This window comes from Canis lupus, chromosome 31, assembly GCF_048164855.1.
Source record: "Canis lupus baileyi chromosome 31, mCanLup2.hap1, whole genome shotgun sequence".
NCBI classification, from domain to species: Eukaryota; Metazoa; Chordata; class Mammalia; order Carnivora; family Canidae; genus Canis; species Canis lupus.
In genome coordinates, this window is record NC_132868.1 from 34,903,226 (window position 1) to 34,929,994 (window position 26,769).

The window sequence follows — 26,769 nt, forward strand, 5'->3', positions numbered from 1 at the left end:
GATATTAACTTTCCTAAATCTGTACTCTTAAAACCACTACAACCATTTATTGTTTATTTCCATTACCTGAAAAATAAACAGTCTGAGAGATACCTTAAAATGTGAACAGTTAATTTTCACATTGTTGCTTTTGAATGTACTTTAGATTATGTTCTTAAGTTTATCTTATCTATTCTATAATAAGACATTTTAATGCACATCTGATTTCCTATCATTCTCATAAGTATTTGCATTTAATGCTTTGTTTTCTTTATCTGATTTACTTTATGAAATATTCCCTTTATCAGAGATTAGAAGTAGTTTATTACTTATTCTCTGAGTCAATGAGATTGCATACATGTAAATATTGTAATCTAGTTATATGGTTAGAATACTTCTGCATACATGCTCGGATCATTCTCTGCTAACGTAATTTTCAATGGAAATATATTTCTTTTGCAGATAAAATGTATTAAGGATATCTTCTTTTTAAATAATGTATGAATTATAAATCTGTGCTTATAAGTTTATGATGCTTTCAAGTAGGCAACATTGTCAGTGGAAAAATTATTGTGTGAGATTGTTTTTATGCTGCTAATAAAATGAAACTGTGTTAGGTAAGAATACATTTAAAAAGTGATAGTTAAAGTTAAACAGGAAACTACTGACTTGTGTTTGTGTTGAAATTGAAACAGAAAGCAATATTTACCGAGCATTCTCTGAAGCAACCATTCCAGCTGAAGTTCTTATTGAATTTGGCAAGCAAATGATGACAATCTTTTTTTTTTTTTTTTACAATCATATTTTTAAGTAGAATAAGTGGCTGGAAAAATAACAGTTCACCTAAATGACTTTTTAACTAATCATTCTTTTTAACTAGTCACATTTTGACTTTAGATAAGCTTCAGTGATGACTTGATTGTCACTTGGTTTAAGTGGAAAGTTTACTCTCTACCATGTGGGGTGAGTAAACTAAGGGTTTTCATTGTTTTTCCTTAATTAAGCTAATTCAACACAGAAATTACTTGAAGAATCCTGACCCCCGTAGCAAACAGAATCAAAGATAGTGATAGCATAAGTAATGCCTACTACACTCACATTCCAATTTTCCAGACCCCATGAATATGTGGCAGAAGGGACTTCGCAGATGTAATTAAAGATCTGGAGATGGGAAGACTACCTGGAGTTATCCAGGTGAGTCCAATGATGTAAGCACAAGTGTACTTACAAGGGGAAAACAGAGGGAGAGGAGACCACAGAAGAGGAGAAGGTGATGTGATGATAAGAGCAAAGACAGACTGGAGATGCTGCACTGCTGGCTTAGAAGATGAAGAAGGTCCCATGAACTAAGAAAAGCAAGGAGTGCAGCTCTAGAAGCTGGAAAGGGCCAGGTGAGGATTCTCTTATAGAGTTTCCAGAGGGAACGTGGCTCTTCCAACACCTTCACTTTGACTCAGGGAAATTGATTTCAGACTTCTGGCCTCTAGGAGTGTAAGAGATAGATTTGTGATGTTTAAGTGTATTTTGTTAATTTCGTTATAGCAGCAATAGGAAATGAATACAGAAAGTTACTCCCCAAATCCCTACAAAAATATATACGTATATATATATATAAAACCAAAAATAGGAAAAGAAAGCCACAAAGCCTCCATTCAACCATAACCTAGGTCCATGCTGAAGGAAGATTCTGATGGAATATTTGCAAAATATTCCAGTTACCACTCTTTTTTGTAGGAATGTTTGTGAGATTTTTTTCCATTAGGTGAAACGGTTTGTAAAAGTTATTGGAGGTAGCCAAGCTTGGAAATATCCTCAGGTTCAGCAACAGAACAATTTTGTTTTAAACCCTCCTGGAATTTTTCTTTTTATACCTTGTTCTCTAAGTGAAAATGAAGTGAATTATATTAGTAATTACAGGGGAACTTCAGGCTAATTTGTTTACTGACTTTTTTAGAGATGACTATGGTAGTTGTTTATTTTCTTACGAGTAATCATGGAAGAACATGAGAATCACATGTTCAAATGTGTGGTATTCATGAAGCTTAATGGGGAGAGATTGAACTGAAAAAATGCTTTATGAAGAGTGTTTCAAAATGAGACTTCAAAAATGTGCTACTTACAAATAGCGTACAACAGAGGTGTATGAAAACAAGCACAGTAGTCATTGATTCTTTGAATATTACATAAACGTCCATATCAGTTCTCTTTTGGTACATGACAAACCACACCAGGACTTAGTAGCTTGAAACCACAGCCATTTATTTGTTAATGATTCTGCAGTTTGGGTCTCTGCTCAACCGGTGGGTTCTCTTGCACATCTTGCCAATGATCCTGCCTAGGCTCACTCATGGCAGTTGTAGAAGTTTGACAGCTTAACCGAGGCTGCAAGGATCCAAAAGAATCTCACTCACAAGCCTGGCAGTTGATGCTGCCTGTTGACTGTGGCACCCTCCTCTATACTGCCTCTTATTTGCTATTAGGCTAGATAGGTTTCTTCAGATAGTGGAAGCATTCCAAAAGGGAAAAACAGAAGCTGCATTTCTCTTAAGGCTTAGCCTTAGAAGTCATACAATGGTTCTTCCATCATATTCTCTTTGATAATAGCAAATCACAACACCAGCCTTTTTTTTTTTTTTTTAATCAGCCCATTTTTAAGGGGGGTAGAAAAAGTTCACATCTCAATGGACAGATTGTAAAGTCACATTGCAAAGGATATAGTTATAGGGTAGAGCATTTCTCGTTAGGGGACACTACTGTATTGACCTTCCTCACATCTCTAAAGTACAAGATCCCCACCTTTTATTTTTAACCAAGCAAGGTGGGTTTTTCTGTGTGTGTGTGTGTGTGTGTGTGTGTGTGTGTGTTTCTTAATTAATGATGAATAACTGTGGGAAATAGTAGGCATGGAAATTGTGGAAATTTGGTTTGGAAAAACAAAATATTTGAATATTTGAGGGCATGTATAATAGATATTTGTTTTCTATTGTTTTTTTCCCCCTTGTTTTTAAATATGTTGTTTGAAAATAGAAACTACAGAAGTTCTCTTCTGTTGGTATATAGAAAATGCTGTGAGGTTGTTCAAATTACTTGATAGAAGTGCATTGGAAATCAGAATGCTTGGATCTCTCATTCTATGTGTTTGTGAAGGGAAAGTGGTTAGATATACAGTTTGGGGAAATAGGCAGTAAAAACGGATGATGGAGCTACTAGGCGATTGCTTTGGGGCAGTGGTACTCTCAACCTGTCTGCACCTTAGATCACCTGGGGAACTTATAAAAATGTTGATGCTTAAGTCCTATCCCAGCCCAATTACATCAGAATTTCCAGGTATCCATATTTTGTAAAAGCTTCCCAGGAGAGTCTAATGTGCAGCCAGGATTTAGGACCACTCACTGCTTTAAGGGTTAGAGATTTGAGGAATGGTTTGAAATAATGAGGTTTGGGGATATAGTATAGAAAGGTTGGGTTTGGGCAGGGGCCTCCAGCCAGAGCTGATAAATTGGCAGTGCCTCAAGGTGGAAAAATTATTAACCTTCCTGTTTGATTGGATAGGAGAGGAAGTGTCCTAATTTTCTGATGGGGCTACTAATTTCTTAATATATTTATAGAGGGCAAAATAGCATCAGTGAGAGGACATTATTTTGAGCTAATATAAGTATTGAAACTCTGATAATAGAATGGCTAGAGATAAAATAATGGTAAAAGGATTTTCATATATCAATTGCTTTTTTATGTTCTCTGTTTAAAAGAACAAAATTCATAACTAGAGATTTGTAATTTGTACTCTCTTTCCCCAGTGGGATTATTCTTAACTCACTTATAGCTAGAGTTGAAAGTACATTGTTTAAAAGTTGGTGAGGCTTTTCAAAGGAACTAGGGACTATGCTACCTTCTTTTTAATAATTCTTAAATATATTACCCCCAGGAAATGGAAAAACATATTTGCAAATAGTATGCAAACCATTTGTCCAGTTGCAGGGTTTTATATAGGAGAGAATTCTTAGCCACTATAGTTAGGGAATTTACAAGGCTCTAGAGTAATCTGGGATGGATAGAAATGTAGCTTGTATAATGATGCTGTTGCAATTTTGCTTGTTACTAGCAAAGCTCCTTTCTCACTAATATTTTCCATAGCTAACAGAATAAGTGTTTGCATCTGAGCTACTCACAAAAGACTTGAAATAATCGAACTATTTATTTGTTGACCTTCAAAAGTAGCTGATTAAAAAGTGTCGCGATGGCTCAACAGTGTCATCCCAAATCAAGACTTGATTGCGAGTGGGGAGAGTAATCTAATACTGTATCTGAAGTGAAAGATTAATGTCTCAGACTGGGTGAAGCCATCAAATAGGTAATATTTCTTTTTCTCTTTTTTTCCTTAAAAAGTAATTACAGGTGGAGTAAAGAATACATACAGGTATTCAAAGATTTAAGATGACATGAGATCTTTGGCGTTAGAGTTATAAAAGTTGATTTATTCCAGAAGATCCAGAAAAGTGGTTCAATGAAGCCTTCTCTGTATGTTGAGACTATTTGCTTCAACGCATGTCTCCAGGATTTTCTTAAAAAAATCAGCATTGAAATGAAAAATTCCAACTACGGAAAAAACAAAACTCAAAGTTAAGGCCAACGATCAAAAATAAAATAAAATAAAATTATCCCTTTGATCCTAAAGCTAAATCTAAAGTAATCTGCAGCAAAAGGCCTTTTTAGTTTAAGGATTCCAAGTCCTTTTAGGTGAGGTGTGTGCTGTGCTTAATAAAGATTATGTGAATGGTTACTTTTCACATATAATCAGCTTCCTGTGGTGTCTTTTATGTGTATGTGTGTATGGGAGGGTTGGTATATTAAAGTTTTGTTTCTTTGTGTGATGGTCACCTGTTCTTAAAAAGGTATGTATCAGACTTTCCTGGAAATAATGTTAGGAGTCCAAAGCATAATGCAGAAACTGATGAGACTTATCTGCATGTAATCCGTGCAGTACCGTGAATAGCAATGAAGTGGGGAGATTAGAGCCCCCGGCAAGGTGAGATCTGCCAGTTGTTATATTTCTCAAGAATTATACTGAAACTTAATTCTGCTTATGGACAAAGTGCTATGTCCTGAAGTATAGATGATGAGTAAACAAGAACAAGAAAGAATCTTCTTTTCTGTGATGTGTGTGCATAAATGAGCTCTACAAATTTATTTTATTTCCCTAATTGATTTCATGGAGGAATCCTATTGAGTGAATATGGGAAAAGCAATTTTTACACTAAACTTTAGCGTAAAGGAAAGCAAATGATTACTAGAGGTCCTCAAGTTAATTATACTACAGAGAAATCAATACAAAACCATATTGCAATGTTTATTTCAGTTATGGACCTGTATGTGTATGGTTGGAAATTGTTTCAATCTTGCTATAAACTAAGTGGAAGTTTACTTTCAAGATAACAGAAAGGTAAATATCATCTATGTCAACATCAAAAACAGTTAAAAACTGAGATCTGATAACACAATACAAATGCTTTGTGCTAAAGTATTTCTAGTATGATAAAATGACTTCCTGTTGCCTGTGCAAAAGTTAGCATGTTCTTTCTTTTGATTTTTTTCCCCTTTACTTTCTCATTACATTCCATTTGAAGTACCTGTTTTTTCTTCCTCCAGTCATCACTCTGTCTTTACATGTCCTTGGGTTAGTCTTGACTATTACTCGGGGTTTAAAAGCCAGTATTTTCTGTTATTTCCAATTTACCATATTTTAAATCAAGCTATTGCCTGCATTCTTTAAACCCCTTTGTGTTTTCTCTATTGCTCTCAATCAATGGCCTTGCAGCCCCATGTTCAGATGAGCTAGAAACCCGGATATTATCATGCATTCTTCCTCCATCCCAACACCCAGTGTTCAGCCTCAGTGGATGTTCAACATTCTTTCACTGCTACAAATCAAAATTCAGGTTCTTTTTCACCTGAACATTGCTGCTACTTTCTAACTAGTTGCTAGTATCTTACCACTTCTGGTAAAACACCCACACTCTCTGGCATTGTGTTCATGGCCTGTCCCAGTGTGGCCTCTGCAATCCTAATCTTCCACCAGTTTCTGCATCTCTCCCCAGACCCTCCCTCTTCCTTGTTCTCTGGTGATAATGGACTTCTAGGAGCTCCTTAATTTTTCATCTCCCTTCTCCCTCTTCTTGAGAGGCTCATTTTATTTTAATTACTCGTTGGTGAGTCCCTTTTCATCTCCTGTGTCATTAGTTCCACTCTCTCACCCCACGTCCTGTATGAGTGATAGTCTGCGCAATGACCCTGTTATGTGGCCTGTGCCCTTTGAGCAAATGCTACCTTGACATGAAACTTTCTTTTTCTTTTTAAATTTTTTAAATTTATTTATGATAGTCACACACACAGAGAGAGAGAGAGAGAGAGAGAGAGAGAAAGAGGCAGAGACACAGGCAGAGGGAGAAGCAGGCTCCATGCACCGGGAGCCCGATGTGGGATTCGATCCCGGGTCTCCAGGATCGCGCCCTGGGCCAAAGGCAGGAGCCAAACCGCTGCGCCACCCAGGGATCCCGACATGAAACTTTCTACAAAGAAGTCAGTGTTAGTGAAATGCCAGGTGGGAATTAAAGCATAGTGTTTTGAGAAGTAAAGTCCAATGACCTTGTAAAGAACTAGAAATAGTAAAGAAATATATATATATTTATATATATATAAAATAATTATATTATATATATATATATAATAAATCAAGAGTTGTTGTTGGATGTTTACTTGTCACTTCGGGGTATGATGTCTATAACAGAGTCTGAGATCATGGTGTGTTGGGGGTAGAGGGGTGGTGGTCCTGGTGGTTAGAGTGGAGGTGAGAGGCCCAGGCAAGATGGATCTTTCTGTCTCAAGATGCCAGAAAGGTAAAAGCCAAAGAAGCAACCACAAAACTAAGTTTTTAGAGGACACTGAAGATCAAGGTAAGATACAAAGTACAATCCCTAGGTTTAAATGTTGGTGTAAGGCTGATAATGAACTGAAGCTGAGCAGAGAATCAGGTAGAAATGGAACTGCGTAGGAACAGAGAGGGAATGGAGTGAGGGGGTTTCTGGACCATTGTCAGGATCAAGCATGAAATGTCCTTAGTTTGTCCTTTTTTTGGAAGGAACATAAAGCATGAAGCTTGGGCACATTGGACTGACACAGGCCACTGATTTCAGCAACCTCTGGTGTCCCATTTCCAAATTCAGATTAAAATGAAGGCCGATAAATCCTGCTCTGCTGTCTCTAAATAATTGGGATTGGAATTGGATTATGGGGTTTATTCTTTTTTTGGGGGGGGGGGTTATTTCTAAGGTATCCTTTAGCTCAACTGTGTTTCACATCTATGATTTTATTTTATTTGGTTATCTGTGGTAAACCATAATTGTATTTTGCTAATTTGGAAATAAGTCATATCAGCATGCTTTTTCTCTGTAACTTAGTTTCTGTTTTCCTTTTAATATTGAAAGTTTGTGATACATATGTATAATATCCTAAATTAATAAAAATTACTTGAGTCTTTAGAGTTTCTTAAAATTACATGGTATGATTTTTGGAAAGCTCTACATTTTCTAAAATCAGATTCGTCAGGTGAAGCTTAAGGTAGTTTGAAGAGATTCGGTGGACTTATATTTTGGCAATATACCTTAGATTGTGTTTTTATATCTTTTCTCTTTTGGTAGCACATGCGAATGTATGCCAACATTAGATAGACTATATTAAAATGCAGGCCTTGTAAATACAGCTTGGCGATGGAGAAAGTTAGACATTTAAGTTTGGAATGATTGGTATAAAGTATGTTGAATGAAACTGTGTAGTTGGATTTCCCAAATGATAGGAAATAGGCAATAAAGAAATATATATAAAATAAATCAAGAGTTGTTGGATGTTTACTTGTCATTACAAATTATTTTGGAGATAGTACAGATAATCTGAATGGAAAATTGTACCAGAAATATCTTCCTCTGAGCCATTTATACCAGCTGTTTTGTAAAATGTTACTTATCCAATGATTTTGTTGTATCTTCTCTTGCTTTATTCCTTTACCTTCTTCTGCTGATTTTCCTGACTTCAGAGAGCTCTGTAAGAAGTTCCAGATGTGCTCTCCTGGCCCATGAAATCAAGTGTGGGTGAGACCTGGTGCACAGCGGGAAGGCGACCCATACTTGGTTTCAGAGGCTGCGAGAATATCTACAGTTTTGAGATGAGAGGATGCCACACATGTTTATACAGGCCTTTCAGAGAACAAAAACTTCAGGGCGACTTTGTTTTATTAAAGAGAGAGAGAAATAAGAAACAGAGATAAACTCATAATTATTTTATATTTCTGGTCCAATAGAATTTTTTAGAACCTTTTAAATAACAGGAACCGGTTGACACATAATGATTTGACACCTGTCAATGATTTTTAAAACATTGTACAAATACGAAGCTTCTTCCTCCTTAAGCACATACCTCTTCTCCCCACACCACTTCAACTGTGGTGGTCAGTTTGCCCATGATCCTGGACTAGCTCCTTGGGAGTGAACAGAGGTGGACAGAGATGCAAGGGCAAGAGAACAGCTTTGACTGGGGTCCTCATTTATGCTTTGGCATCTACCCACTATTTTTCTAACCACATCTTTTTCACATACCGAGCCCCACTCACAGCTGATTACCTATAGGGCCAAATATACTGAGTTAGTGATTTGCTAGAATTGCATTTTTTTTTCTGTATAAAAGATTGGGATATATATGAATGGATAAATAATTATAGATATAGATATCATAGATATATACGGAATAAATATATATATTCTAATCAATATATTCATATATATATGTGTGTGTTTGTGTGATTTCTTTTTTATCCTATACTTTTAAATTTAATTTAATTTTGCTTGGAGGGGAGCACATAGTAGTGTTGATATGGGTTGTCATCCGTTAAGCTATAGAAACCCTTTCAAAATTGCTTTTTAGGGATCCCTGGGTAACGCAGCGGTTTAGCGCCTGCCTTTGGCCCAGGGCGCGATCCTGGGGACCCGGGATCGAGTCCCACATTGGGCTCCGGGTGCATGGAGCCTGCTTCTCCCTCTGCCTGTGTCTCTGCCTGTCTCTCTCTCTCTGTGTGACTATCATAAATAAATAAAAATTTTAAAAAAAGATTTTAAAAAAATTGCTTTTTATTTTTTCAACTAGAATTCTGAAGACCTGGATTCTTGGCATAAAAATTTAAGCTAGAAAAGCAAGTTCTGTTAAGTATATATTATATACCTCCTGGCCATGGATTTTGGTAGGTTTACTTAGAGAAATACGAAATTTGTTTCCAATGAAGACTTCTTCTGTATTGCCTTACTTGATTTTCATGCTTGTAATACATTTTCTCTTTACAAATGGTATTTCTTTGTCTCACTTATGATAATTTAATCTATAAATATGCAAAATTAATAAAGGACACATCTCCATTTTGTTAGACTCTGATACTTAGAGCAAATTCTTTGCTCAGGCTTTTTCTTGGTTGAGAAATGAGTTGGAGCAACTCAGCTCCCTTTTAACTGTCTTCTCAATTAAAGAACCTCTCTTGGATGATCTAGAGAAGTACTGTCCAATAGATTTTTCTCCAGTGATGGAAGTGACCTACCAGATTTTAGGTCTAATACGGTAGCCAATAGTCATGGATTTGAAATATGGCTAGGACAATTGAGGAGCTTTTTTTTTTTTTCTTCATTTATATAGCTATAGGTCCTTAATAACACTTTATTGGACAGCACAGTTCTAGAATATGTCATTTAGACAATTTCCTTTAGGTTAAGATTTCACCAATGCACCTTTTTTTAGTTTTCTTATGAATATGGTAGGTTTTGATTAGTAGCCTAAGTTTATATATTTGGAACAATTTTAATTTGTCACTAGTACTTATATGATAAACAGTCTACAAAATAGTGAACCAAAACTATTTTCCAATTTTTACGCTATTTCTATGGATGTCACATTATTTTATTTTATTTTATTTTATTTTAACTTTTATTTATTTATGATAGTCACAGGGAGAGAGAGGCAGAGACACAGGCAGAGGGAGAAGCAGGCTCCATGCACTGGGAGCCCGACGTGGGATTCGATCCAGGGTCTCCAGGATCGCGCCCTGGGCCAAAGGCAGGCACCAAACCGCTGCGCCACCCAGAGATCCTGTCACTTTATTTTTAAGAAAAACACTCATCAGATTTTTGCTGAATGGTAACAGCTAGCCAATTACCAAACAATGACCACAGAGTAATTGACTTTGTCCAGTATTGCATAAACTACTCCTTAAATTACAAAAAGACGATTTGATGTAATTCCTCTTTTCAACCATCTTAAAGTATTGCTGGAAAGATAAAACTAGCAGGCATGAAATAATTAAAAATCAATCAGTGCTAAACTCTATTATGCAAAATAGGAGTGTAAAAGAGGGTGAATCAGTGTAACCATAGTAGCCAATTTCTGCACTTTAAAGTCTAAAAGATCCTTAGAAATCAAGTGTTCTGAATTTTGGACATGATAAAGTTGTTGTCCAGTGGTTTTACCCACTTAGGATTTCACAGCCAGGTAATGACATGTCCAGAATATGAATGGAAGGTTTTCCTCACCCTCAAACCATTGGTCTTTCCACACTACTGTGCCTATAAGACTGCGGTCCAGAGAGGATTGTTTTTAATAATTCACTAAAAAGAAAGCTTGAGGTCAAGCAATTATAAAGCAAGACCTGTTTTAAATATCCGTTTTCTCTGAGTGTTCCTCAAACTTTAGTTACTTAACGCATTCATAAGTTTTGCAATATCATTCTACTATCTGTACTATCATGTTATTTTATTTGTTTAAATTTAAATTTATTACAAGGAAAATGGAAAACCAGTATCATTTATTGTAAGTAAAGATAACTGGAAAATAAATACCTGGAAAAGAAAAATTAAACTGTGCTATACATTGCCAGCCAGATTCTTCACCTAAGCCAGAGGGGCCTGTTGTCTTTTTTAGAGGAATTTAGCAAGTGCTGGAGAGCATTAGATGTAATAGTCACACATTACTATAAAAAGCAATCCATTCCTTCACTTCCAGTTTTAAAACTGTGAGACTTGCAGGGTCTCATTGCTGAATCTAATCCCTTTCATTCCACATCCCTACAACCATGGCTGTTTTATTACAGCTTCAGGAAGAATTTAGCCAGGGACCCTTATGTCTGTACCAGCATTCATGCATGTTTACATCAGCATAGTAGTTCGTATGTGTGCTGCTTGGTGGTGGGGTTAGTAGTGGTTACTTTTTAAAGTTGTATGGTAATTGTGTTAAGTGTTCTAATTTGTTCTGTTAGCTGAAACAAAGCTTGTTTTGTCTACTGGTTGCTGCTTTTACTGTGGTCTTCCTCCATACGGACAGTAATTGTTTTATTAAGTAATTTTATTTTTTAATGTTAAATAGAACTTATATAGATTCTTTATCTACAAATATATAATTCTTATCATTCATTTAGTGAAAAAAATTACAGTTGTTAGTATAGCAGTCAGGAACCCATAGGTAACTGTGGCTTATGAAAGTGGTTTATTAAGGGAAACGATGATACGCATATTTCTTTTAAAAGGACCTGTTGTCAAAGTATCATTAAAATTTTTTAAAAACCTGACTTTCATGCAAGTACCAAATAAGGATACATCATGGTTTATTTAACTCATTAATGAGAGAACTCTTAGGAGGTAGAGTTGATTCAAAGAGCCTTAAAGGAAGAGAGACTATTTAGTTGATTGCGAATTATGTGAAGTTTCCTGAATTTATAGAAAATACTGATGAATGTCCAATAGGGCAATAAAATCATAACCTTTGAGTATATCTGTTCTACCAGAGAAAAACCATTTGTACCTCTACTATATATATTAAAAAAAAAAAACTACAAAAGTAATTTGACCAACTCTTGGCCTTAACAAAAGTAAATAGTATATGAAACAATGGTAAATTTCCCAAGAGCAGTATTTCTTGTACTTCTTGGGAATCCAGGTGATTTTGCTCCAACAGATATTTGGCAAAGGCTGGGGATATTTGATCCTGGCAACCTGGAAGGTGCTACTAGCTTCTGGCATGTAGAGTCCAGGAATACTGCTAAACATCTTACAATGCACAGGACAACTTCCTTGCCTCCTCTACACTCCCAAGAAAGGGTCATCCAGCTCAAAATCTCAGTGATGTTCCAATTGAGAAACTGCTCTAGAGAATTGAATAATCTTTGTGCAGTCCTCTTAGGACTCCAGCATGACCCTGAAAGGAACCAAGTAATTTTTCTTGTTTTCTTTCCAAGTTTTGGGTAATTTTTCTCAACACTGCAAAGATTTTCCATGCAATTCAAATTTGGTGTGTGTGTGTGTGTGTGTTTAAATAAACACTTGATTTATATTTTCTGAACATACCTAGAGGAAGTAGACATGGCGAGCTGGTCTAGAGTTCTCCCTTTCACATTTCTTATCCCTTTCTTTCATTCTATGGCTGCTTTCTTACATTTGATTTTTTTTATCTTTTGAAATAAATGGTAAAGAAATGTTAAAACATGTATTATCTGTCACTGTGACCATTTTAATGAATGCTTCATTCCATTTTCTACAGGACAACGTTTTTCTCAGCTGACTGTATCTTTTCCTGATTGACACTTTTGATACTTGAAAAAGAAATAGAAGCTGATGCATAATAATGCAGGATAGGAAAGAAGTACATATTAGTAAAGCATAGATTTTCCTCACTTCTGACTAAATTTCCTCTGCAGTTGGGAAGTTAAGGAAAACTGACCTATTCTCTATACGGAAATAGGGAGTTGAAAGCATCATACCTTAATCTTTATAACACTTCAGTGAATTGAACTGAGGGTCAGAAATCAAGGACAGTCTTCTCTTATACCCGTAATTTAGTGAAAAGTTGAAAACAATGGAAAATTTATTCATAATCTAGTTGATAACCCAACAGCAACCATTATCATTTTTGTATATTAGTTCAGGCTTTTAAGAAGTACTAGCTTCATGTTTTTTTTTTTCCCCTTCTTAATGTGATTTAATTCAACATGTGCTTCTTAGTTGAGACAGAGACACACAGAGATGAAGATGATAAGGATGAAGACATCAAAGAAACTCTTAGGCTAGTACCTCAAGTTGTAGTTATGGAAGAGATGCAATTTTATAGTCTGGTTTTTCATTTAATATTACACTATCAGCATTTTTCATGTTGCCATATTGTTTTCCTGATTATTATTTTAATGCTGTGATTTAGATGGATTTAAAAATAGACCATTTCCCACAGAATATATGGTATAATTTATGATTATGTCTCTATATCAGTCTTAGCAATAGGATCAACACTCTTATTCAAGAGTAAAATTCTCTTCTGAGTCACAGCACAGCACCTGCTACTTGGTAGGTGCTCAGAAAATGTTCCTTATCTTCTGTTCAAATCCTCCAATTTTAATACTGGAAGGAACCTTGAGCATTTTAATTAAATGAAACCTAGCTAAATTAATTAAAATAATGTCAAGCTCTATATTTGAATTGAAAAGAGTGGATTCAAGTCCTATCTCTGCCCCTCATTGACTGCATGATGTTAGATAAGTCACTTTACACCTTGGGGAATATTTCTGTGTGTAAGTGGGGACAGTTGTACTAGATAATGTAAAACATTTCTTTAAGATTTAACATGTTTTGCTTCTATCCACGATATCATGCTAATAAAATTAAGATAAAGATCCATGGTCTTTTAAAGAAAAATAAAACTAATAAAGTGAATCTTAATCTATCAAACAAGCTTTCCATATAAGGCACCCCAGAATACTATAAAGTAATACACATTCATTTGGAAACAGAAAAAAATAACATTTTAAGAGCCCACTATATATTAAGGAGGCATTTAAATATTTTATGTGGGTTTTCACCATTAGTCTTCAGTTATGCTCTCAGGTAGGTAGTATGCTTCTCAGCTTATCTGAAGAAACTGAGGAGGTTACCACATTGTCCCAAACAACCTGCCAGGTATACTTTACAGTATAGATATCGGCATACAGTATAGATATTGGCCAATATCTAGAAAACTGATGTGTTCATTTAAAAACATTACTTAACCCAGTAAGTAGCAGTATTCCTTACTTCTTAAAAGTTCTGAAAGGACCTTTTGAAACTGGTTTTGTGGACTATGCTTATTAAAAAAAAAAAAAAACACTTCAGAAAAGTGGGAAATCATGTCTTTCTTATCTCACAAGAATTGTTCCTGTAGTAAGGAGACTGTAAAACTCATTTTTCAGGAAAATGTCAGGGTGTGAAGACTAGGTGGATGTATGAACTGGTGATGTAGTGGAAAACCTGCTAGAGTTAAGGCCAGTGTTTTACACTCTTGCTGACTTGGTATGTGAGTTAATTAATTTCCGGAAGGCCATTTATAAGTGAGGGAGATATACCAGGTGATCTCTAAGACTTTACATTCTGTCTTCTGCCTCTTCTTGCACAACTTTCTCTTTCTCTCTGTGTCTCTCTGCTGTTCTATGTGTAGTGGGCTTGGGAGTTTACAGTTCTGTTGGCAATCTTCCGGTTAATCCTCTGTTTATTAGCCCCTATCTGATACTACAAGTCCCAAATCTTTTGTCTGGCAATTCCCCTTTCTGTCTGGCCTTTTCCCCTTTTGTGATCACTTCAGGTTTTGACTTCTACTCCTTTTTTAAGTGTTCTCTATCTACTCATTGTAACGAGAGCTCTCACGCAGAGATGTCCCCTTCTTCATTCTTTTGTGTGTGTGTGTGTGTTTGTGTGTGTGTGTGTGTGTGTTAGGTATTATTATTATTATTACTTATTTATTTCCAATGATTTCAATGTCATTTCTGAACAGAAAGGAGATAAACACATGTAGGGGTACACTATGTTGCAGCCTTGGGAATGTAAGTGGAGAATGGAAATTATTGATAAATTGGGGTAAGAGGCCAATAATGTCACTGGAATGTTCCAAAGGAAATGTGCCTAGTGGTGGTGGGCATAGTGAGACAAGGGTTGTCCATAGATGGCTAGAAAGCATTGAGAGGAGAGGGGGAAATTAGGATGAACCACACAAGAATTATAGGCTTTTATTTTTTCACTGTGAACATCTGGGGGAGCAGGGAAAGTTATTCATCAACTCAACAGATAATTACTGACAGCCTATTTTATGTAAACTCCACCCTGGGTACCCATGCTGTGAAGACCAATAGGTACAGCTTCTGTCTTCCATTTGCTCATGGCACTGAGGTTGAGTTAGAGGCTTAAACAAATAGAATAGAAAATGCAACCCAGTAAGTGTTAAAAAGGAGATATTATAATTTAGAAGTAACTAATTGCCCAAACTGAAAGAGAAATCTTATAACACATATTCTGGTTAATATTTTATAGAGTAGATGCTAATTATTTTTAAACTAATCAGGGGTTTGAAAAATGTTCATCAAAGAGTGGCTTCTATGATATGTACATAAACTAATCAGAGGTTTGAAAAATATTCATTAGAGAGTAGTTTCTATGATACATCCAATCTAAGATTAATATGTGGCACATGATTCCAAGAATCATGTTTTGAGTGTCTAATCATAAGGCATATGAAATGTGGAGCTTTAGAAGGGAGAGTTAATTATGATTGGGATTCATTCCTATTTTGGAAAATACAATAAATAAAAGGCAATGATGCATCATTATGCAGCAACTATAACAGCTCAAGGCATAGACAGTGCTGTACCAGGAGGTACATTTTAGCGCAAAGATAATACCTTGCAAGGGTGGAGGGCACAGATGTCTCTGGCTTTGGAGGAGAACATGGGTTCTCCAAAGGATAGACTCTCCTGAAGTATTCCCAACTGTCATACCTCCTTATATCCAGGCTTTGAAATGATGGGGACTGTAGAAAATGCCGAGATGTAGATGAGAACTCCTGGGAGGAAGAGGTAACTGAATAAACAGACCAATGTTACTAAATTGGGATTTCTCTGCCTCTTGCTATTACATTACCTGCTCACACAATTTCTCTTATCCTGTGACAGGAGAGGGGCCACCAAGGGCCATAACCATGTCCCCCATCTTCTTCAAACTCCTTCCAGTGATCAGGAGAATGAAACGATGAAATAAGAAACATTTACTTTCAGGCACTGCCTTTATTCATTTTTAATAAGGAATTATTAGGAGGCACAACTCATGCTGTTATTAATTTCAAATTAAAACTCAGACTATGTATGACCTCTTTAAATCAGCTATTTTCCAATTCATTTATTTTGGCTGTAATTATGACTGATTGCTCAATTCTTATTGGAATAGCTATAGTGTGATTTAATTTTAGCTGAGGCTTTTACAGTAATAACTAGGGAATCTTTTCCACATAAATGTAGAAGAAACTTTTACCTTATAGCATTAAGATAATAGACTTGGACACCTGACATACTTCTCCCTTCTCAATTGTGGAAAATAATTTATCTGTTTATTCTGTGACTATGTTTAGGTAGCTCCAAAATATGGGACTTTGTTTGATTAAAAAAAAATGAAACGTATCAGCCATGATGTTTCTAAATCTCAGTAGTTAATTTATTGATATTCTATGTATATGTGAGCACACATCCACATATAAGTACACATAGTCACTTATATTAAGATATCTGGAGATTGGAAGCAATGTATTGCTTGATAAGAAATTTTTAAAAATAAAAAAGCTCCATGTCAAGGTCTATGTTGTGTTTCCATTCTGGAAAAAACCAGACTTCACTTTTTTTTTTTTTTTTGCATATTGAACCCAGAAAAGAAGTTTCATTGATTATTTTTTATTATGTTAAAAAGCTCAACCTTTCTATTTGACACTGTGATCTCTTTAAGCTCATCCTTTATAGTCTGACAGAAATCCATTTTAAATATTGTTTTGGAAGCCAGGTTTCTGATGTTCTCCACTGTTACTAGACTTTATTTTTGTGTGTGTGATGTACTGCACAAATTGTCTATTGATATGAAGCAGGCTGTGGAACGATTTTTCAGCTTTGATCACTAGAATGAATCGATTTTTAACAAGCCCTTGATATGGCAGCAGTTGCTGATGTTGTGTGTCTAACAACTTCATTGAAGGGCTGCATTTGATTTGCTGTTGCTAAGTGCTCTCTTTCAGGGAGCTTGCCTGTGAAGACTTCCTCAACCAACGGAAGATCTTTTATCGGGTTAGAAAATGCTGTTAAATGTTATTTACTGATTAAAAAATAATTATAGGCAGTCTCCATTACACAGAATCATCAATTTGCCATTAGTGCTGCTTGGTGTCAGCTTAGAAAATGCAAATGAAACTCAAAACCAGCTTTCTCACCAACATGCTGATTAAAATAAAAAGGTATTTGTTCACTTTGAATGTGCAAGGTTAGTAGCAGAATCTATTGTGGTGTTACTTTCCCTTAGTGCTTGTTATGTTTTGTGTTCAGCCGTAGGGTCATTGTTGTCTTCACAGAAAAACCATGAAATTGGAAGTCTCCAGAAATGTCAGCATCCTAGCATAATTGGAAACAAGAAATTATAAACCACTGATTATTTATGTCCCAGTGGCAAGCTGCACTGTGGACCAGTATGCTAAGCTGAACAATTAACTATTATCATTGGTTTCCTGAAAATAGCAAGATAGATAATATTTTAAATCTGCCAGAGGATTGTCAATCCCCTTTCTTTTAATCCTTATTTGATTTCTATAGTCAGTTAAAAAGCCAAACTATGTAAAATGTCCATAAAGACAAAGTCTTTATTTTTTTTTAAAGCAGCTTCATTAATATCCCTGCGAGTTGTATTCATCAAAGTACTTTACTCTAATTTTCCTTTTAATCTCCGTTAAGACGTTAATGCATTAGGGGGTTTATGTGTAAGAGTGTATACGTGTCATATTAGCTCTTTGGAGCATAGAAAGGGCTTATTTTTCTTAAAAAAAAAAGATTTTTTTCCCTATTTGTCAGGTATCTTGGTATTGTCCTTTTCTCGATGGATTCCACTAAGAATAGAATGTCCTTTAAATATTTTTACAACATAATCACAGACTATTCATGATTTCCTCCTTCCATTAAAAAATATAGTTTAGCTTTTCTCGTTAATATTGAGATTTTCATCTTGACCAAAGATTGACAATTTTAAGAGTATTTTTGACAGCTGTGACTGTCAAGAATAGAATAGAATCAATTATTAAACTGGGTAAATCTAGGAAAACCAAACTGACATAGCAAGGAAAAAAAAGTATTTCTAGTTTTAGAAATAAATATGTCAAACTAAAATAATTGCATTTGTCCTAACCCACTTTCCTGAGAAGCTATCACCCACTTCAATGCCATGAAAGGATTCAGTACAGAGAGGGAACAAACATTCTGCAGTTTCAGAAGCATAATCATGTCATTGATCAGCATAAAAATTCACTATCCTATTAAAATAGTGGAAGTTACAGAAAGAATGGAAAGAAGCTAGGATGGTAATAAACTTTGAGTTTTGTTTTGTTGGCAAATCAAGCGTGAATGGGAACCAGAGAGTGGCAAAATTGCTTATAACTTCATACTTACTGCTTTTCTTCTTATCTTTGTGTTTAGTTTTTGTTTTGTGTGTTAAATTAGCCAGAATGAGCCAAAAAATGCTGAATTTTCCTGTTAAATATGGGATGAAGAGCCAAATGTGGTAGGCACATGAAGCACTATTTGTTAATATTTTTCTTGTCAGCTTTCATTTTAAGTCCTCTGTTAATAAGATTGATCAAAAGAAACAATTCAATGAGTTTCTATGTTTATTCTGTTTCCTTGGGTGGTCTCTGGGTTTTGTATTCTTTTAGAAACATGTTCATCTTTCATTCTTAAAAATGTAAAAATAGAGCAAAATTTATCTGCATGTTTATTCTTCAAGTTAGCAGGGCATAAAGGCCCTCAACAGTCTGGCCCATCCCCACCTTTTCTGAATGAAACTTTGTTCAGACCCAGAACCATAAATTTACAATGATTATCCATGCAATTATTAATTCTATGAGAGCCCTTTATTAAGACCTCTTGGTCCTCCCTAATTTATTCACCAAATCACACATGCTTAATGATTTACCACTTACCATTTTTATCAACAACGTAGAGTAAAATTAGACACTCCATTTAAATCTTCTCATTTCCCTTCAGTCTTCTTTGGGAAAGGAAAAAATACTTTGCCCCAATTGCCACATTTGAAAACCATCTCTTCTGGAATAATTTTCTCAGAAAACACCCAAAGTTTCCATCACTTTTCTAAAATGGCAATTCTATCTTTCTCTCTGAACTCATGTTAGAATAAAAGATGCCTGACAGCTGATTAGGAAAGTGACATATATTTTACTTCCTTTCAGATGAAACCTTCTAAAAACATATTTACTTACTAGGGGCAGTGACAGCCTGTCCAGCAAAAATAATTGATATCTTTTCTGGTTATTGTAGAAGGGGAATAATGAAACAAGAAAGACCTTTCTCATACTTTCAGAGATGAAGAAGTCGGAAAAAACTGATTGTCGTTGAATTAAGGTTTTCTTTTAGGCACATCTGGCCACTAATACATTCTTGCATAATTGTAGGAACTCTTTTTGTTCACTAGTGACAATAATCAGGCTTGCTGTGTGCTGATTTCAAATATGTTTGCCGAGGAAACATGCACATTCTGTCTCTGAGGAAAGGTTAAAAAATACTTTAAAATTTGCAAGCTTATGTACTGTTCATTATGTATCCCTGAAATATTATCCAAGTTAAGTATAGTGCATCTTCAGTAATTCAGATTAATATGCACAAAAAGTCTTTTCTGAATGAAAGCTCATTTATTTTTTAATGAAATTTAAACTGGAATGTTGCTTCTAATATTTATAAGCTAACTGATCATAAGGAAGTTTGTCACACCTTTCAGGATTTTTACTTTTGACATCTAAAAAATAGACATAGCTGCAGTGTCCACATCATAAAGTTGTTGCGTGTTGTGAGCTTCATCCACAGTCATGTAAACATCATTAATTATAATGAAATACCTTTAAAGAAACATGGTTTTGGCACTTATCTGTACAAACAACAAGAATAAAAACAAACAACAAGAATAAAAAATAATTTTTTTTTCTGAGAGTCTGTTCTGCTTTAAGAAACAAAACCTGTTTAATTTTTTTTCACAGCAAAATTTCTTTTAAGCACCACAAACCTTTTTAAAGGAATATTTACAATGTTAATTTTTTTAGGACTTTGTTATAAATCCTTTTTTTTCTTCTGAGCACTTCAACCCAGCCTAGATCAAACAATTGTCTGGAGAGTTATTAATGTATATATTTTCTTGGCTTTTGAAACGCCATCACGTGCTCATTTTGAAGCTTGATGAAGTGAGGTTATTCACTGTTCTGGAAACTACAATAAATCTCTGGCAAACCCAGAGAGCAGGAACTGGGCTACTCTACCAAATTCCATATTTTCTACGCACCCTAGACTATCCTTGTGTCCATATTAAAGCGTTCTTCTATACATAAATCAGTGTGTGGCAGATGCCATCTGATTACAGTGTGGTTGTGGGGCATCTGTAGAAGTCATGCTTTGTTGACCTAATGGGAGCTCTGTCTTCAGAGAAGTAGAAAATTGGTTGTTTCTGTAGGTTATAAATTTCCAAGCCATTGCTTACCACCTGAGAGCATTAATCCCATTATATTGGTTGTTTCCATAGTTAAGGAGTGGCTTGTCAGAATGCTAACTGTCCATGTCTCTTCTCCAAGCCATTAGGTAATAAATTGGATATAATGTGTAATTTCTCAGGATTTTTTTTATATATAATGAAAGATATTATGTTAAAGTCTGTGCACTAAAATGTTCCTCAGCCATCTCTCATATAATCTCATGGGGTTTTTTTGAGCTGCAAAAACTGCAAAAACTCTCAGTTCCATCAGAGACCCCATTTTGCCAGTAGGTTTATCAGTTTTCTCCCCTTAAGAATGTTTGATTTGGAGGAATCATATAGTTGGGTTTTTTTTTTTACTTGATTAGATGTGCATTTCATTATATCTGTCCTTGAGACCTTTAACACTTAAATAGTAGTTCAATTTTTAATGAATCATGAGAGATCAGGAATTTTGCTTAAATTTTGTATTGTTGTGCCAGTAACTTTTTGATGGACATCACTTATAATCTTGAAGTTAAATATTATAAGTTACAAATGTGCCAGTGACTTTTTGACGGACATCACTTATAATCTTGAAGTTAAATATTATAAGTCACAAATTAATTAAAACATATTGAGTATATACATGTTTTAAAAGATATGTATTAAAATGTTTCATTTTTTCAGCATGCTATAATCTGTAAAACATTCAGTTATATTATTTCACTTATTTTTCATTATTGTTTATCTCATCATGAAATTTATACTGTCTCATATCTGAATTGAGGAGATTGAAGTGAGGAGGTTTACTTGACCAGTGAAAGGTCATATGCCTAGTTGGCAAAACAAAGGCTAGAGCACAGATATAGTTGAATATCATGTCTACTACAGTACACCAAAAGTAATACATAGTTCAATGGAGTGGAATTTATGTAACGTATCAAGATTTCTTTCTCAATAAGGTATGTGGCCTTTCTCTCAAGGTATGTGGCCATACCTTGATATCTGATAACATGAATGAATCATGTCACTGAAGAAGTTCACAAATAATATCTGTCCAATTTATTCACTGCCAGATTATCAGGTTTGGAATATGCCCTAGTGCAGGTACAGGCCTCTGTGCTGGTGCATGAAAAAAAAGGTGAATAAGGACTTCCTGAACAACAACAACAAATTGCAATTGAACTGTTAGATGCCTGCACGCAAAAACAATGCTATTCTGACACAGACCACAGAGAATTCTAAAGCACCTACCATGTTACCAGTTACAATTCACTTCGTTATTCTTTTTTTCCCTTTCCTTAGAACAATGTAATTTCTATCATTGCAGACTCCCAAAATAAATTATAGCTGGAAAAAAACCACACAGTTTCCAATAAAAATCTCACCACCCTTTTGCATCCTCCTTGTTTTGGTTGAGAATCAAAGAAGAGAAACTGTTCCCAGTGGAGAAGCCACAAGGAAGGCTTTATGTAGAAGCCAAAGTTAAAATGATGCCAACAGGCAGATGGAACCCAAGTCTGAATGAGAAAATTCTGAGCCAGGCCTCTCGCTGTGGCTTTAATATAGCCCAGTTGTTCCCTGATTTCACTGTCTTTATTACTGGGATTTCAGTTATTTATGAATCGAATTCCCATGTAGTTATCTTGCTGTTATTGTAAAATGCCACATGATATTTTGTGCTAAGTCAATAAATGCCTCATGCCACCACTGTATTTACTTTGGGCTTGTAATCTCTGTGCTTTTACCCTTTTTCTGACATTTTCCAAGTCTCTTCCGGCAAATCGGCTGGCCACGAAGCAGTGCTTCTTTTCAGCAATTGACAGTCTGCTGCTGCAGGCCTAACCACCAATTCACACCCCAGGGGACTATCCTCCCCAGGAAGAGATTTGCTATCAATCATCTAACACTTCAGTTACTTTAAAAATTACTCCTAGGATTTGGGTTTCTTGAAGGTAATTCTTAGGGAAACATGACAAAATATTTGTTATTTGAAGCTTAAGCTTAAAAGCAAGGAGAAGCAATAAAGTAGGATCATTTGAATTGGAGAAATAGAAGGAATAACAAGAGGTCATGAGATAAATTTTCTCATTCAGAGGCTTCAAACTCTTTTGAGCAAGGTCTATAATAAGAAATGTAATTTACAATGTGGCTTATATTCATTTATATACTATTATTAAAACCAAAGTTTTATAAGCAATACTTATCCACGTGACATGGGATTGTCAAAGTGCAATCTTTTTTAGAGTCAAAAACATGATTTTCATACAAAAATGAACACATGTCAAAGATTTCATTCAGCTCATTAATTATTGAGGGAACCGGTGAGATATTAAGATTGGCTCAAAGATCATTGAGGATCTGGGTATTCATAGGGAATTTAATAGAGATATTAAGATTGATAAGTTAGCTATAAAACTGGTTAAGGTGCTGCAGACAACCAGTCACAACCTGGAAGGCTTTATTTTCTACTGGGCAGAGATTATTTGCATATCTACCGTATGAAAATTTATGTTTGCATGTACTTTCACTAAATCCAGGACCTTCCATGAATAGCGAAGTCAAAGTTTTATTCCCCTATATAATGATTGGTTGAGTCTATTAAAAAATGTACCTATGTGATGTCGAAAGACAACAATGTCCAACTTTCTTAGTCATTTCTCACAAATTTGGTTAATTCTTCTTAATAGGCTGCCTTCCAATATTTTCTTTTGTATTCTCTTTTATTTTTAAAATGTTGATAGGGCTCATCAAATTATTTTCATGTGCCATTAGTAGGCCACAACTCATCATAAATAATACCACTCTAACATACAAATAATGACACCCCTAAACACCCAAGTTTCTTTTGTTGTGAATAAAAAGGTAACAAGGAGAAGGAGGGGTTGGGGAGTGGAACGAAGAAAAAGAGAAGCAAGAGCCTGTTAACAGATAAACTGAGGTATATTAAAAACATTAAGGCTTAGTTGAGCAAAAAATGAATAAATTAGGGCAGTGCCGAACCAAAAGTGGTTAGGAACTCTCCACCAGAGCCAGGGGAAAGACCTATAGAGAAGCAAAGGAAGTTATTTGGCTATATCTTAAAGCCTAGTTGGCAGTTTGTGTTTGGTTGGTTGTCCTTAGTGTTTTGGTTTTGTAACCTTGAGAGCTTTGTAGATTTGGATTTAGGTTTGCTTACACAGGCCTCCACAGCATGAGAGCCGCCTCAGTCTAATGGACTCCTTGTGTAATTAATTTAACAAGCCTCAGCTCTCTGTCTTCAGAGGCCTCAGTATTCTATAAGGTGATAAGACTTTTTATAAAAGTCATAATTCATTTTTCTCACAATGCACAGATTCTTTGTAAGTTGCAACTTAGGTTCCTTTCTTCCTGACTAGAGTAGAATTTGGACAACTCTATAGAGCTTTTATAGCTATGTGTGAAGGTGAATTAGTTTTCTGGAGGCATTACATCACTTTTCAGATAGGGAAACTGAATCAGAAAGCTGAGATGATCTGCTCCATCACCGACATTTCTGTGGAGAAGCCCCAGTGTGAGGGAATCTCATTATGAGTGACAGTCATCAGATGAAGGGTCTCAAGAAAAGCTCTTGTCTTCCTGAGTTGCCACATCTCGAAAATAGAGAGCTGTAGTGAGGATTAAAGGGTATTTGTAAAACTTATTTATTTGTAAAACATATTTATTTGTAAAACTTAAAAAAAAAAAAAAGAAAAATGCTTTGAAAATCAATTAGTTGGGGTGCCTGGGTAGCTCAGTCCATTGAGTGTCCAACTCTTGGTTTCAGCTCAGGTCATGATCTCAGGGTTGTGAGGCTCTGTCCTCAGCTGGGAGTCTGCTCGAGGTTCCCTCCCCTTTCCCCTCTTGCACATGCACTCTTTTCCTCTCTAAGATAAAATAAATAAATAAAATCTTTAAAGAGAAAAAAAAGAAAGTGTAAAGTAGTTTTACTTATTCTCGTTACTTTATCCAGTGTACATTTTTCCGTCCGTGGATACCTTCTAACACACGTGATCTAAATGTTAACCAATTTGCACATATTTAAAAGTAGTTGAGATCATAGGTACAAGATTCCCTACCTGAGTCTAGTGAATTTTGTAACTGCTTCCTTTCTTCTACATACAGTTCTATATTAAAATATTTAAAGATGTGACAGTTATTATTGCTAATAGATCATTGCTGTAAAATGCTCTAAAATTTGTGAGTTAAAGAGCACCATTCCGATAAAATGTACTATTATTATATAAGATTTTCCACCTGTGGAGGTTTCTAATTATGCTTTCCGTGCATTAAAAAAAAAATGCAGCTAGGAAAACTGATAAATGGCCAACAGCTACTTCCCTGCTGATTATACAAAATTTCATTATAGTAGAACATTTAACAATTTAATTCTAAGCTCTCTCAGGAATAGTCTGTTAAATGTTTTGCTTAGGTCTCTTTTTAAGCACCAAAGTTTCAGCTTAAATAAAAGGTACACGGAGCCTTTGGCGTAAGCAAAGTTAAGTCATTAAATTACAAGAGGTGAGCTTGAAGATGACAGGTAACAATAGAAGAAATAAACACAATCAAAACGTGCCCAAATGTTTTCTTCTCCCCTTTTTATTCTCAGAGAGACAATAATTGTTGAGATGGAAATGAGGCAGTTTCACTGAAAGGCTACTCTCCTGATTGCTGAGAGATAAGTTTTAAAGTTCCTATAAATATTAAAAAAATATTCTAGGGGTAATTATACCTTTTACAAAGTGCTTCAGACAGTTGCAGTAATGGGTCTCTTGAGTTTTCTTTTTCCAGTGTCTTCTTACACCCCCACCCCCTCCCCTGATTCTCCTGATTCTATTAAAGAGAAGGCTTCATTTAGGCACGAATGTGTCTATTGTACTTCTGGTTCAACATTAGGTAGATGCTATTCTCCCATTTTGTAACTGAAAAAAACAGGCCCCAGATCAGTTGTCTTGGGACCTCTGCAGGCAGCAGGGTGGTGCCAGGGCAAGTAGAGGTCGTGTCTGTATCTGGGAATTAATGACAGTGGAGCCCAGGATGGCATACCAGAGGGTATTTATTCACAGCTTTGAAGCATAAATCCAAAAGGTGTATAGCTATTTTAATTCCAGAAATCTTCCTTTGGTTTTCCATTAAGTAACTAAAAGTCACCGCTTTGCCTACCATTTTCTGCTGCTAAGTTTTGGGGATCTAATTCTCTTCCTGCCTAAGGAAGCTGGAGGAAGAAAAGTCACTTCCTTCATACCTAGGAACACTTCTAGTATTTCTAAAATATTCTGACCCTCTGCTATTGACCCCTCTCAGTCATATTTCTGCTCTACTCTTTACCTCAAGGCCCAGCCACAACACACACCACATACCTTCCTGCTCAAGCAAAGGGCAGAAGATGTTTAGTGTAGAGAAGATCCCAGGTTTGGAATCAGTTCAGTTTCTTCTTGGATCCTGGTGCTTCCCCTCTGCTTGACCTTGTGGGGAAGGAAAAAGTACTTTTTCTTCTACCTTGTTATATTCAGTACCTAGGGGAAGCAAGTTAAAGTGACAAAAGAAATGGTTTAACAGGGAAAATGGTTTATTGCACATGCATACGGAGGCTTCCATAGAAAAATAGTGAAGATCCAGAGAAGTGGAGAGAATCCGAGGCTTGCATACTATTTCAACAAAGAATGGCACATTTGTGGAAAAGTAACAAGATAAAGGAAAGAGGTTTTATGGGAGGCAAACTGTGGAAGGTAAATTTTTGAGGAAACTAGTGGAAGGTAAGGGTTATCTAGTAAGTTTGTTATAGATATCCTTTAGTGCCATCTCTGGGCTGAGAAGGGTCTAGAATTATCTATGGTATAGGTAAATGGGGAAGTTGGTAGAGAAGAGAGATTTCTTTGAGTCTGGTGTTTTTCAGTTTCTTTTAGCTGAAAATAATGCTTCTGCCAAAGTGGTAAATTTTAGAGTGGTATATTCTGACCCCTTCAACCTAAACAAGGTTGGTTACTCACTTCTTGGAGCTTCAACATCATACCTGTAAAGGAAAGTAAAATGTTATGTGACTGTTGTGGGAACAAATGCCTGTTACCCACTGCCTCCGTAGGGCACTGCTCCCTTTTCAAGTCTTCTAAAGAAAGTGCTTCTCTCCTCCTAGTATTCCTGGACTTTATTCTTAATTGTCTTCCATTTCTTT